General features: G+C 39.6%; 1 protein-coding gene across 4 annotated transcripts in view; it reads left to right on the top strand.

Annotated features, from left to right (window-relative positions):
- The window catches only part of NRIP1 (nuclear receptor interacting protein 1), a 95,141-nt gene that overhangs the window by 69,941 nt on the left and 13,563 nt on the right, over positions 1 to 11,637 (top strand). For 3 of the 4 annotated variants that reach the window (XM_017731523.1, XM_017731524.1, XM_017731525.1), the window contains one exon: positions 2,184 to 2,232. The exons of the other annotated variant lie outside the window; for it this stretch is intronic. The gene's annotated coding sequence lies outside the window, so the exon portion shown is untranslated. The remainder of the gene's footprint in view (positions 1 to 2,183; positions 2,233 to 11,637) is intronic. 4 annotated transcript variants of the gene reach the window in all.

Raw genomic sequence — 11,637 nt, 5'->3', positions numbered from 1 at the left:
CTACAGTCCTTCCTTTTCTGCTTCGTTATCTCTCCGTCTCATCGAAGTTTGTAAGCACTTCGGGGTCATCGTCTGAATTTACATGAATATAAAACATTTTACAATAGTAATTACGCCAAATATCAAGCACAGACAGACTTGCTCTCATAAAGCTGGCAGCATATAAAGAAGACAAGTGGAATTTGCATCCTGGTTGGTTATTCTTGGTCACCCAGACTGTTCCCTTCCAAAGTGCTACAAGCAAGCTCTGGTTTACATGATTTAGGAGAGAGATACCGAAGCGACTTTGGAAGTGAGGGTTATGTTTTGTTTGCAGTAAAACAGAATTCAGATGTAGACCCAGTAAATCAAACCCCTCTGGTTTGAGGAGGAGAACTTATGTTCCAAAAAAATGGAGAACTTGCAGTATTAAGTCTGCTGTTTGGGCTCGGAAGGTTATTTCATTAAGGCAGCTGAGAAACAGAAAGCTTCCTTTGTTTCATCAAAGGAGGTCTGGGTTTATGCTTAGCTGGTCTGTGGGACAGGTGCTCTCTCAGCCTTCACCTTGCTCCTCAGAAGTTTCCTCATCGATGTCATCATTTGTTGTCATGATTAAGTGAATAGCTATGGTCTCTCTGAAAAGAAGTGTCTCCTTTCTTTCCTAGGAGCAGTATTTTTTCATTCTCTGGTCTTCTGTGCCTCTGTCCCCTCTGAAGTGAAAGCAGATTGCATCAGGGTAGGGATATTGTCATTGTACCAGCTGGAGAAGTGAAAGAGCTTTCACTAGTTTTTTAAAAGTAGCAGCTCAAGAGAAGGGGGAGCCCTTTGATGCTATATTTTAGCCCTTCTACATTATATTTTAGGTCTTTTGTACCCCTTTCTCCCTATCATTAATCTTTGTGTTCTGTTGATCTTTTAATGTATATCATTCTTTCCTTCCCTTCCAATCATATGTAGTAAAAGAAAGGTATTGGGTGAAAACTGTGTTACTACAGCAGCACATATTGTTGTACTGCAAAACCAATAAATGCATTTTTTCTTCTGTAAGAGGAAAAGAAAACATACTTATTTTGGAGGCCAGTGTTGCTCTAGGGCTTCATTTAATTGCTGTCCAGCTGAACTTGTCAGCATCTCACAGGTGCAGATGTATTTGTTTTAAACTTCATATAGTCTGTGATGAGAGAAAGGGAACAAACAAGTCTGTGAGGAAAGGCAAGCAACATACATCGTTTGTGTTTTGGCTTGTGGTCTTGCAGGAGGTATTTTGGTGGATTTGGATTAATTTTGGTCTGGTAATTTACTGTGGAGGAGAGGAAGAAAGAGCCTCCAGAGTGTAGATGATCTTCGCCTGGGGAGCAGTGCAGAAGCATAATGGAATTTCCTGTGTGAGAGGTGCCTGAGTATTGCAGCAAAAATGAATGTTTGTGGAAACAAAAGGGTAAGGAAAAAGGACACAATAAGTGGTTAGGTTATGTGGATAGAAATGAAAGTTATTAATGTCCATAGAACTCAGATGAGAAATTTTAAACTTAATCTAGTGCAAGAGAAAAACAATTGAAAAGTTGAAGTAAAGGGTTATATGAACAGAGTGTCTTCAGGGGAAAGATTACAATAACAGCTGTGTTTTGTGTAGTGTGGAATGGTCTTTGGATGTCATTAACGTTACACGAGTGTGGGTTGTGGAAGTGGGGAGCTGAGGGACGACTGAATGAGAATAATGATGATAATAGCAGAAGAAAATGAGTAAGATTTTAGAGAAGCAGAATGCAATGCCAAGGGTGTGTTGCGTGTTCTTGGTTTCATTTTGGTTGTTTGTTTGGGGCTTTTTTTAGTCATGGTGGGTAAACGGATAGTGGGAGTGTTAGAATAAAGATAATCTCCCGATGACAGCATTTTTTCACAAAGTGGGTAGTATTAACCAGGCAAGGAGACCTATCCCCTCTCTCCTGGCAGGTTACCTTTACCACCTTGCTCAGCTCAGTGCCATTTGTCAAGCTCTGATACTCTCACAAATCGACCACAAGTATAACCAACTTTGGGGGGAAACTTAATTTTAGCTTTGAAACCTCATTAAGAAGTAAGACAGGCTCCCTTTCATGAGCTAACACTGAATTAACAGAATGAGTTTCCTGTTACTGTAGAAATATAATTATTTTCCACCGTAAGTTTCTGCATCCTGATTATAATATATTTATTTTTGGCAGGGAGGAGTGAAAAGCAGATTCACAAAGATCCTGCATTGACACTTGAAAGGTATGAGTTTCTGCTATGAACTTGAAAAGTTTATTAACCTCTATTTTTTCTCACCCGGGTCATGGAGTGGTAACTTTGTCTCACTCACAGTAGCTTTGGTCCTTACCCCGCTTACGAATCCCTAGTCAGAAGATGGTTCATTTCACATCCCTGTATAGTCCTGATCTCGTTCTCCTGAGATTGCTATCTAGGGTGCCAAGGTAACAATCTGCCGAGTTTCCTGAGAGGCTGAAGACATGTTCACTTGCCCACCAGAACTTCTGGCTTTTTCTCAACAGATGGATTTTAAATTGCATGCTTTTAAGAGCATGTAGTCCATTGAGAAGATGTTTTGGGTTGTGGGTTTTTTATGGGCTTTTTTCCCCTCTGATATTGCTTTGTTGTCCTCTTTGGCTTGTACCTCCGTTTCCAGTATGATTTGCTTCAGCATTTATTTGGTATTTGGGAGTTGTTTGTTGTTCTGTAAGATTCTGCAGATACTCACAAGTCTTAACTGCTGTTGAATGCAATCACATGAATGTGTTCAGTGCAGTTCTTTTTGGTCTCACTCACTGATGAAACTGAGCAACAAAATTTGAACAAAACCATTCTTCTTTAGCAAGATTATGTGTAGACTGAAAAAGAGAAGAAACCAAAAAATGTGGTTTAGTAATAATGTAGGCAGTCAATGAAACTTCTTCAGGTTATTGACAAGGCCTTACTATGTATTGATTTAGAAAACACTGGAGTTACTTATTGATGTTACATTGAACTGGGAAATGACTCTTCCAGTTACATCAAGGAAAGATGGCTTTATATAACACAAAGGACATGGTTTGTGACCTGTCAGCCATGCTCAAATCTCTGTTATGGCAGGGGAAGCTGGAAATATTACGTACCCCGACCAGCTGAATCTATAGAGCTGTGGTTATAGATAATAACTATCAGATAATTACTTTATACTACGTCATACATGGTTTGAGATACTGTGGTGCAGTTTTGCTTGTTTATTTGCTAGATTCTTGACTTTAGTTCTTTTTTTATGACAATTTCCCCCACTCACCGTAATCATTAAGTGAATAGATTAAAACTATAATTTTGAGATATTCCCCCCAAAGCTGAGACAAGATTTACAGAGAGAAGTTCACCACCTACCTGCCACTGCCTTTCATTGTTACCAATTTTATTAGATGATGAATTGATATCAAATTCCAGTGTATGGGAAACCAAATCACCTGCAGTGGTTGCTGTTTGCTAAACAACTTGAGGAATGGTAACGCTGGAATAACTGATGTTGCACATCTCAAAAATCCTATGCTGTGTCCTGAATGGTAGAATATTGAAATTTTAAATGTAAACTAGTTTGCTTTTAGTAGTCCTGATGCTTAAACTGGTGATGTGTTACTGGGTTTTAGCATTGTAGATACCCATCTGTCCTATGGATACATCTGCAACTTCAATATGCCGTTCTCATGCACTCATCTGCATGTGTGCATAACCTTGCCATTATTTCATTGCCCTGTAAAATTCATAGGTCTACTTATGTAAGGGAAAATAAATAAGTAAAAAGAAAGTACAACGTTCAAGGACTTACTAGTACACTATTCATCGATATGGTATTTTAAGATTTTTAAAAACTTAATTTGACATTTCACACATGTAAATATGACCACAGACAATATTTTTTCTAAAAAATAAGTGAAAATTGTACCTTTACAGAATTGGGCATTGACAACCTTCCAGTTCTTCAACATAATCCATTGTTGTGGACTAGACTACTAAATTGACCAGAAGTACTTTGTGCTAGCTGTCATATTTATTGTCATTGCTGCAGTGGCTGGTTGTTTACTGCAGTTTGTCATTACCCCCTCTTAAAAGACAGCACTCTTGAAATGCTTTACATTTGGATCACTGTGTGGAAAGATGCCTGTTCCAGCTCTCCAAAGAGGAATGGATAAGGACTGGATTTCAGATACTGTCTACATGGTGTCACAGCCAAAACCACCACTGGCTGCTGATAGCAGCCTGCCACATCCCTGCTGCTTGAAGAATGGGTGATTTGATCCAAAGTTCAGAACAAGCAGAACTTGCTTCTATAGCTTATGTATGTAAAGAGTCTGAGCTTGTATTTAACGGGAAGAAACCCAAACCCACAACTGCTGCTGACTTGTTTTATCAAAGGTTTGGTCATGAAGATTGAAGAGGGTATTTATAGTATAAGCTTGAGAGAAGACTTGCCATGACACGGAATGAACAGTTATTCACTGTAATACAGCTGAATTAAAGCAAAGGCTTTTTCACACATTTGAGTTTCCATGTTTGTAAACTTAAAAAAGGTGCATGACTCCAAATGTACTTGCTTTAGGCTTTCACAGGTTGGGTAGCTGTACTGCTAATAAGCTGATGTGTTTCCTAGAATGTTTTTGGTTGTGACATGTCCTGTATACACGTTTTCATGTGTGTTTGGTTCTCAGAGTAAGCTGCTGATTTGTTTGTGGATAACAAAGGAAATTCTGTTGGTCTGTTGTAATCATTGCCTGATTTACATTTTTTTTTATTTTTCCCTTCCTAGCTCTTCATTGCAGTAAGAAGCGTTATCAGCTTTTCACAAAGTAGGAAGGATAGAAATTCCACCTAGGAAAAAAAAAAAACCAACTAACCAACCTTCCCTTTTCTCCCATTTTGCTGGAAGGGCTTAGAAAAGGAGGACTAAGGAAGACCAGAATTGCATTGCCCTGAGGTCTACAACTTAACTCAATTTGATCTTAAACCAGTGACTGTTTTAAGATCTGATGAATCACTATCAGAGTTAAAAGCACCTATACCACAGTGCTGAGAAGCTGACATCCCAGGCTTCAGGGGTGATTTGTGTCTGGCCCTAGTAGCTCAGGCAATACTATAGCTTAAAAGGGTGACAACCTAATTCTTGTGAAGGATGTTTTCAAAAAGGAGACAAGTTTTTAAACCTTTTTTAAACCTTTTTTTCCCCATCTTTTTTTCATTTGAGGCCTTTTTGTTAGTAGCTGAGACAACCCAGTCTTACAGGCAGAGAGCTGCAAATGTACTACCTCTACAAAAATGGAGGAAAATCAGTAAACAAATGTTAAATAGCTGAAACAAGATGCAGGAGGGTGTGTGATGGCCTGAAGGTTTTACTGGCAGTGTCCAAGATGCCCACATATGAGTGAGCTATGCAGGTCACCCCAAATGGGTTCCAATAAAAGCTTTAATACTAACACAAACAGTCCTATTTATAGACATATCCGTCTGTCTAAAGATAAACGGCTCCCAGTCATGTCTAGACTAACATCAGAGCAGTGCTGGTGTTGAAAGCGGGGGTTAAGAATTAAGAGTACAAGCCACACTATTCTTTAAATTACTACTTATTACAATGAGCATGTAAACTTTGTGGCAGCAGTGCAGCTTTGAATGCCATGTGACATTGTGTCACCCAAGACACCTCTTGTTCATGTTCAGGCATCAGAGGGGTACATGTGGTAGACGTGACCTGTAAAGCTAAATACTCTCCTGCATGTGTCCAAAGCTTTGAGAATGCGTCAATGGGTGGATAGATCAGTAAATGACTTTCATTGCTAACTATTTTCAGCAGCTGGGTTTTAATGAGTCTTTCAACTGTTGCTACTGTGTTTAATCTGCTCACTTACTCAGCATTCAACATTAGAGAAGCTTTCTAGGAGGTAAATGTTGTCCTGATTACAGAAGAGGTTAGTTTGATTGTGTTCTGCACAGACCTTGTATTGTTCTTTTTGTTGTTGTTGTTCATTGAGAAATATATGCTGTGCACACAGATAATTAGTGTAAATAAGCAAGTGTTGTGCTTGGAAGTGCACATTCAAATATACAATTGTTATATTAAGATAAGTATCTTGGACTGCACCAAGTTAAAACCCAAGGTCCTGACTCTGGTCTTGCCGTGTGTTTGAGTGGGTTTTCCTTTTAGATTTGTGGTTTATATATATTAGCAATGGCTGAATAGAGTGAAAAAGATGGCAAAAAGTCTTTCCCTTCCTTTTCATTTAACATAAGAGCTTTTCCTTAGTTTATTTGCTATGCTGCCTAACAGTTCTTATCAAAATAAGGACAGAGCAGCTGCTCTTAAGGGTAGGGAATACTTAAAACATGTAATGTACCTATGTGAAGAAAATGTAGGGTAGTGGTATTTCTGGTAAGTGTACTAAAAAAAAGATACATCCAGGAGCTTTGATCAAATGCCAGCTCTGACATCAGTCCTCTCTGTAATCTTTCTTGCTGATCTGTGACCTTGACCTTGTGTTTGTGTTTGTATGTCAAATCTATTTTAGGGATGGACAAACTAAGTTCAGTTTAAAAGGATTTATACTCCAGTTTCACAGGATACCTTAGTAAAATATAAAAATTAAAATATTTGGATCAGTTAAATTTTCAGTCATCTTTTAAGATTTCAGTGTGTTTGAAGATACTGACTTTTTGTTGTTGTTGTTGTTCTTTTAGTTCTGTTTAGGAGGTGGTTCTTACAAACATGTCTTTAAGTCACCAATAAACTCTCCTAAATTCAGCACAGGCGTTCTGCCTGGAGGTGGGGTTTTCTTTTCAAGCACCTCAGCAGTGGCTGTGCTTTTGTGTGGCATTAAGTGAGGTTTAGCAGTGAAAGTAGTCCCGGCTCTTTGTCCTTCCTCACGCCATTTGTAATCCCGCATTCCCACATGGAGAACTGCAGAACAGACGCTTGGCAGGGTCTTTGGGGTTTCTTTGGACTGTGACGAGGTCCTTAGTCTGGCTTGCCTTGTAGGAGCTCTGTGCCACACGACTTCAGCAGGTTCTTGAGCACAGCCCTTACTTTAAACATGTGCAAACAGGGCAGCAGAGTTGGTTGGTATAACACCAGCACTTTGGGCTTCGTAAAGCCTTAGTGAGGCTGTTGTTTTCACAGGCACTGTGAAATAGGATCCCAAATTAGCTAATACTTATATGCAAGTATGGAGTAATCGATTTATTTTTAATAGGTCTTTTATTTCTGGGGTGGTGTTGTTTTATGTAGAAAATCACATGCTTTCTTCAAAAGTCGGTCACACATCTATGTTGCTTTGTTTTATACAGTTTTTAATTTGGCATAAGCACCTGTTTCAACTCTCCTGACAGTAATGGAACAAGCAGTAATAATAAGTAGCTTTTTTTTTTTCTGCTCTTGCAATTATTTTCTTCATGAAGAACTCATTAAAAACAGATACAGAAGGTTTCCTTTCCACAACTTTGTGATGGCATATTATCTTCTTAAAATGCATGGCACCTTTATCAACATAAATTTTGAGAAATTATTTCAAAGTGTATATCCTTACAGTGAGGGATAGTTTAACACTTCCCCTTGCCAGCTATCCATTGTTTTTACCATGCCTTTGTGGCAGTAAATACCTCTTTCTCTGGTTTTGAGTTAAGTTGGTATTTTAATTGTTCCGATTTGACTCGTAGCTAGGAGTGGGTTGCAGTCCTGTTCTTTATGTGTGAGGGTCAGATGATCATCTCTGTATTCATCTATATGACTTAAAGTCCTTTCAGTATTTTACTTAGGGATTTACGTTGTGAATGTTTTTAGATTAACTCTGGCATAGTGATAAGGTAAGGACTCTGTCCTTTTGTCTTTATAGGATGTTATGAGCTTCTCTCAAGGTTTCACTGAAGTTGATTCTTATGTTTTATCTTGAATTTCACTTGGTTTTATTGCTGTTCTGGAGAGGAAAAAATTGTAATTTTTTGTTTGAATTGAGCTAGTAGAGACCATCTTGTTAATGTGGATTTTTCCTTTCCCACTTAAATGTAGTTATATGAGCCTTCTCTATGTCCACAACAACCTTTGGAAACATCAACAACAATAAGCTGAAATCTCTTATTACAACAGAAGCTGTAGTGTCCTTTCCACAAAAAAAAAAAAAAAAAAAAAAAAAAAAAAAAAAAAAAAAAAAAAAAAAACCACACCACACACACACAACAAAACAAACCCAAACCACAAATCATCTGGGCTTCTAACATGGATTTATGGGGCTTTTACATACAGTTGGATGCTATGTGACTGTGATCCTGTATTTCACTTTGCCTGGAATTACTGTGTGTTTGTGTTCAGTTAGCTGAAGCCTGTTCTGTTGGGAAGTCTACAAAGTGGCTTTCATTCATAACCGTGAGATGCCTGGTCCCAAGTGAAACACAGCCATTACTGTCAGTAAAATACTGGGCATTACTCTTTAGTCCTTTGTTGCACTTTGACATCTGAAACCAGTGCTTGGTTAAAATAACATAAAACGATTTAAAGTATGCCAAACCACCTAACATACAGTTATTCCAAGAAATACACAGCTTTAGTGCACTGCTATCAATAAATGCCTGTATCTTTAGATCCCTCCAACAAGCAGAAGGTCAGAGTTGTGTGGAAATGCATTATCTGCGTGCATTGATCATAACTCAGAAGCATGATTGCCCAGGAGAGGACATTGATTTCTTCACTGTATATTAATCAAGTTTCATTCTTGGGGAGTTGACGTAGAGTTAAATGCATAATCAGTGATTTGGTTTTGTAGGTGTGAGAGGGAATGACAATCTGGTTGAGTTTCCTTTTAATTGCTTATTTGTAGGCAAGTGGTTTACCAAAGATTGGAAGATCTGTCCATTCTGTTGCATATTATCTACTCCTCTATTCTGAAAACAAGTCTTTGTATAGATTTCTGTGTGGTTTTTGCTCTTGGTCTCTTGAATAAGAAGACTGAATTAACCGAAAACTTTCTGCTCACTGTATTTCTGAGCTTGGATCAACACCCTTACCCAAGTTAGTTGAGATTTAGTGATACATGCTGTTTCTGGATCCTTGCCCTTAATGGATGTGGGGTGGGGTTGTAATTTCGCTGCAGTATCTTTTAGTTTCTGCCTTTTTTTTCCTCAGTAGCAGAAGACCATTGAGCAGTGACTGACGGGACAGGTTTAGATGTCAAATACTTGATTCCTTCACAGGTGGTGGTTGTAAGCTGAATGTCTGTTCTTCCTCATTCCTTACAATTAGCAAAGACTTGGCAGAGAGTGTGTTTCTAAGTTCATGCCTTGAGTGTTAGCAGATCATGATCAAGAAATGAATTCAAAGATGTCCTTTACAGTACCATTAGAGAACAAAATATAAATATTCCTCCAGTAGTATTTGTAAGCAGAAATATATGTGCATGAGCCTGGGTAAGGAATTGACTGAAATTTCTATGGAACACCAGGTGAATCATGGTTATATGAACAGCATGGGATTTTCTGCATCTAGGAGTGATTATTTCTGTGATGCTCTGTTCTTTTACTTGTTAAAATAAGAAATACTTATTTAAGGTAGGCTGAGCTATTGTTTGAAGAGTGTCACAGCATGAAAAATGGCCACATGTGTTTCGTCTCTGAACTTTGCAGAACTTTCCAGCAGGAGGTTTTGATGTGCAGGCCAGATTTGGATTAAGCTGTATATGGTGCTTAAGTGTACTTATAAACCTTGGAGAGCTGCTACTAAGGCTTTCACAAACTCAGCTTTCATGGCAATTGTCTGCTCCCCGTTTTCCCCTTCCCATGTGCTCTTTTGGGGGTTTCATTGGATTTGGGGTGATGTTGGATGAGGGATTTTTTTATTTCTCGGGTAGGGTTTTGGTTGGTTGATTTGGTTTTTTGTTACGGCCTTTTTTTTTCCTTATTTTCACTTTCTTTCCCCCTCCTGGCAGAGTGCGCAGCCTCGCCTTGCTGCCTCCCCGAGCAGCCCTCTGCGTGGATATGGAAATGTCCCTGACATTTCCACACCTCATTTCAGCACACAGTAGAAATGTTGTGTTCCCCCTTGATATATTACGTACCATCCCAAAGCTCCTCGTTGTGGTATTCTGTGGTCTGAGTGAGTCACAGATTCCCGGACTGGTGAATCCCATGTGAAATCTGAGGAGTGGAGGGACACTTGAGGTGACCGAATCCCCCTTTCCACACCCCAAATGGAATGTTTAGGAACAGCCTCCCCTTTCTTATGTGCCTCTGGTGCTACTGTTAACAAGAACAGTAATCTGCATTTACATATTAGTGGTCTTTTAAAAGCTGAAGTAAATAGTCTCTACCACGAGAACACTTGGGATTTTTTTCTTCTCCACTCAGTTGTTGGTTGGCTAACATTTCAGTCCAGTGGTCTGTCAGGTCTTATTCTCAGAGGAAAAACTGTCTCGTGCCTGCTGTGCTCTTGGTTCTGCATTCCTGTCAATTTTGTGTGACTTACAGGCTTCTCAGGTATGTGGGGCTTGTGCGCTTTTGTAAAACGGTAGATTTTGCATCTCTTTGAGCTGTTTCATCATCTGTTATGGAATTGGTTTGCTATAGTATTCTTCAAAATCCTATTATTGAAACTGCTAAAATAATCAAAAGGTTTTGATCAGGGCGGTTTGGGTCTGTTCCTTTCTACACACCCCCTCCCACTGCTGCCCCATCCCCACACTGTAGAAAACAACACCTCTCTGTTGTTTAAAACTTTAGGTCAGGTCAGGGCTGGGTCTGGCAGCACACAGCTTAAAAAATCACGGGGGAAAAGGCTTTTCCATTTGTGTGCTTGTGCAGAATTTGGCCGTGGAGCCGTGGCTGTCGCTAACCCTGCATTATCTGAGGGGGTATTTTGCAGAGAGAGCGATGCTGCCGTGTGCTCCTTGCCAGCCTGGAGGGAACAGCCCCAACTCAGGATGGGGAATGCCAGCTCTGGTGGGGTTGGAGTCTCTGGAGCCCCCTTCAGAATTCCTGGTAGCAGCAGGAGCTCCTGCTGCTGCTGCAACACGATTCCTCATGAGCCCTCTCCTGACTGAGCTGTCTAAAAGGGATAGGCTATCCCATGTTTAAAATGTCTTTTGGAGTCAGTCAGCAGGCCTACGAGGAGTGAGTAATGTGCCAAGCTCCTGAGAAGAAGCTTATTTTTTCTTTCTCAGACCGATACCCTACAGTTGTAGGAGAGGAGCCTGATTTATTTTATTTAAATTGAATTAGTTGTAAAAAAAGGCTTCTGGATTCCCAAGTTCTTTTGAGTGCAGCCATGGGTAATTCACCCACTTATTGCTGAGTTTTTCTCCCCCATCTGATCATTTTTGCTTTTTGTTTTTTTCTTTTTACTTTTGCCTTTTTCTAAATTACATTTGCAAAGGGAACCTTCAAAATGTCTTGGCTGCCTGTATCAAAACTGTGAAGAGGTGTCAGCTGCTCCATTCATCTCAACAGATTTCTGACACAAAGCATGGATTTTGGAAAGCAAAGCACTCAAATACTTGATTCTCTTAAAGCACGTGCTTAAGTACCATTGAAGTACCTGCTCGTTTGTGCAGCTCTGTGCATTTGGTGTCGGGGTTGTTGATCAGGGCTGTTTCACTGCTCAGAACCTTTGCAAAAAGAGCCAACTAAACACTG

This window comes from Corvus brachyrhynchos, unplaced genomic scaffold, assembly GCF_000691975.1.
Source record: "Corvus brachyrhynchos isolate BGI_N302 unplaced genomic scaffold, ASM69197v1 scaffold152, whole genome shotgun sequence".
In the NCBI taxonomy this organism is placed as follows: domain Eukaryota; kingdom Metazoa; phylum Chordata; class Aves; order Passeriformes; family Corvidae; genus Corvus; species Corvus brachyrhynchos.
Note: the sequence above shows the minus strand (reverse complement) of the source record. Positions and strands in the feature narration are given on the sequence as shown.